Source organism: Odocoileus virginianus, chromosome 2 (genome assembly GCF_023699985.2).
Source record: "Odocoileus virginianus isolate 20LAN1187 ecotype Illinois chromosome 2, Ovbor_1.2, whole genome shotgun sequence".
Lineage (NCBI taxonomy): Eukaryota > Metazoa > Chordata > Mammalia > Artiodactyla > Cervidae > Odocoileus > Odocoileus virginianus.
The window spans coordinates 63416057-63419188 of NC_069675.1; the positions used below are offsets into that span (position 1 = coordinate 63416057).

General features: G+C 47.7%; 1 pseudogene; it reads right to left on the reverse strand.

Annotated features, from left to right (window-relative positions):
• On the reverse strand, positions 1-1410 carry LOC139039489 (eukaryotic initiation factor 4A-I pseudogene; annotated as a pseudogene).
• Between the last annotated feature and the right edge of the window lie 1722 nt (positions 1411-3132).

Sequence of the window (3132 nt, forward strand, 5' to 3'; positions counted from 1 at the left end):
TTCACGGTTCCTTCTTTTGCCTCAAAAAGTGACATTTATTCAAAGAGTCAAAGAAAAAAGAAAGAAAAAAATGACAAGATGTCCATCCCTTGGCTCCCTTCCCTCCCCCCTCCTGCTGCTCCTCAGCCCCCTCCAAGGTTTTATCCCTGGCTGGTGCTAGGTAGCACAACAGCCCCCCTCAGATGAGGTCAGCAACACTGAGGGGCATTTCCTCAATGGAGGTGTTGTAGAAGGTCTCGATGTCTCGAAGAATCCGCTTGTCTTCTTCTGTCACCATGTTAATAGCCACACCCTTACGGCGGAAACGTCCGCCACGACCGATTCTGTGGATATAGTTTTCCCTATTGGTGGGGAGGTCATAGTTGATGACTAAGGAAACTTGCTGTACATCAATGCCTCTGGCCAGTAGGTCAGTGGTAATCAATACTCTGCTAGAGCCAGAGCGGAACTCCCTCATGATAACGTCTCGTTCTTTTTGGTCCATGTCTCCATGCATGGCAGAGACCGTGAAGTCTCGGGCATGCATCTTCTCGGTGAGCCAGTCCACCTTCCTCCGGGTGTTGTTGAAGATGACTGCCTGGGTAATGGTCAGGGTTTCATACAAGTCGCACAGTGTGTCCAGCTTCCACTCCTCTCGTTCCACATTGATGTAGAACTGACGGATACCCTCCAGCGTCAACTCTTCCTTCTTGACAAGAATTCTAATTGGGTCCCTCATGAACTTCTTGGTCACCTCAAGCACATCAGAAGGCATTGTAGCTGACAGCAAAACCACCTGGGTGTTGCTGTTGAGCTTCTGGAATATGTCATATATCTGGTCCTTGAATCCACGGCTTAACATTTCATCAGCTTCATCCAGTACAAACATCTTGATGTATTTGGGAGACAAGTATCTCCGGTTAAGCATGTCGAACACACGGCCTGGGGTACCCACGATGATATGAGGGGCTTCCATCTGCAGCTTCTGCACCTCAGCACGTACATTGGTACCCCCAATGCAGGCATGGCACGAGGCACCCATGTAATCTCCTAAGGCCATAACTACCTTCTGTATCTGCTGGGCCAACTCTCTAGTGGGTGCCAGGACCAAGGCCTGGGTGGCCTTTAGATCTAATTCAATCTGTTGCAGAATTGATATGGCAAAAGTGGCTGTTTTCCCAGTCCCAGATTGGGCTTGAGCAATCACATCATAACCCTTGATACAAGGAAGAATGGCTCGCTGCTGGATGGCAGAGGGCTTCTCAAAACCATAGGCATATATGCCACGGAGGAGTGACTCTGAGAGGTTCATGTCATCAAAGCTGTCGACAATCTCATTCCAGTTACTCTCGATGACACCTTCGGGTTCCATCCCATCGGGGCCATTGTCTCTGGATCGGGAATCCTGACTCGCAGACATGATCCTTAGAAACTAGCAGAATTGATGCTTTTGAACTGTGGTGTGGGAGAAGACTCCTGAAAGTAAGTCCCTTTTACTGCAAGGAGATCAAACCAGTCCATCCTAAAGGAGATCAGTCCTGGGTGTTTATTGGAAGGACTGATTTTGAAGGTGAAACTCCAATACTTTGGCCACCTGATGCAAAGAGCTGACTCATTTGAAAAGACCCTAATCTAGGAAAGGTTGAGGGCAGGAGGAGAAGGGGACAACAGAGGATGAGATGGTTGGATGGCGTCACTGACTCAATGGACATGGGTTTGGGTGGACTCCTGGAGTTGGTAATGGACAGGGAGGCCTGATATGCTGCGGTTCATGGGGTTGCAAAGAGTTGGACTGAGCGACTGAACTGAACTGAACTGAACTGAGTAGGCAGATCAAATGCCAGACTTCCTTTACCAAATCCTAACCTCTCTGAGCCTTGGATATACATCTGTAATGTGGAGAGGTTGACATTGACATTGTACCATTCACATGACAATTAAATAAAATCATGGAAGTGAAATGACTGAGGTGGGCATGAATGGTCAATATACAGTAGTTTAGCAACGGTTAAAATGGGATCCTTTTTTTCTATTTGGATGATGCCCTTAAAATGTCCTGGTACTGTACTCCCTTGTCAGAACAATGCTAGACTTGAAAAGGTAGACAAAAGCCAGATGTAGGACTCTTTGTTCTTCTCCTGTCTAGGAGATCTAAATAGGAAGAATTTAGAAATATCATTTGGAAATCAAGAAGACTGTTTCTTTGGGGAAATCACTTGCAGTGCAATGGAATTTTTCCTTTTCACTCCATGAGGGTACTTCCCTTCAGCCCAAGTAGACCGTGAAGGGCTTTAAGAAGACTGTCACCTTGACCTGAATCTGGTGGAATCTGTGTAGACCAGAAGTTGATGGCAGATCACAGCTGGAAATAGCCTCAGGCCAGAGGCTGTGACTGGTGTGTCCTGGCGGCAGGAACAAGGAGCAAAGGTTATACTGGAATTGGGCTCTGCTCCGTAGGGCAATGGCCATTTGAATGAGTGTGTCCCAGTGCGGGCCACAGGCAGAAGGCCACGTGGGGCTCTAAAAAATTCTGCCAGAGGGGACTGCCTGAGCGGAAGGAACATGACCTCAACAAATGGAATAGACCGTCAGATTCTCATGGACAAAAGGAGAAATGTAGGCAGCCAGCCATGGGAGCACACATGGCAGTCCTCGTGAGAAGCTCATCTTAATGTTGCTGGGGGTGTCTGTGAGGGCAGTGTCTTTGGGAGCCACCAAAACCCCCCTGAAGAGGCAGCTTTGAACTTGTACAAGTTGAGAGGAAAGTAATGCAAGATAAGATTGGTAACCAGAATGCAAAACCTTTCCTTCCCTTGCCTCCTACCTCCCCCAACGCCTTTTGCTTCTGGAGGAGCTGGAGGAAGCAGGGGCAGGGGTACAGGTTACTGTCACCCTTTCTCCTGCAGAGCTCTCAAGCCCCCCAGGACTGATCTGTGAAGGCAGCCTCCTTATCTCTAAATGAGTTTTGGAGTACTGAATGGAGTAATATACTGCATTTTAATTACCCAGTTGAGATGGTTTTGTGACTTGAAGTAATTGGAGGATTTTTCATTACCCCGGAGACTGAAAATATGATGGAACCTGCCTGATCGTCCATCAAGAGTGGAGAAAGATGTAGTCCCAGAGAACTGATTTAAATGGGTTATGGGAGTG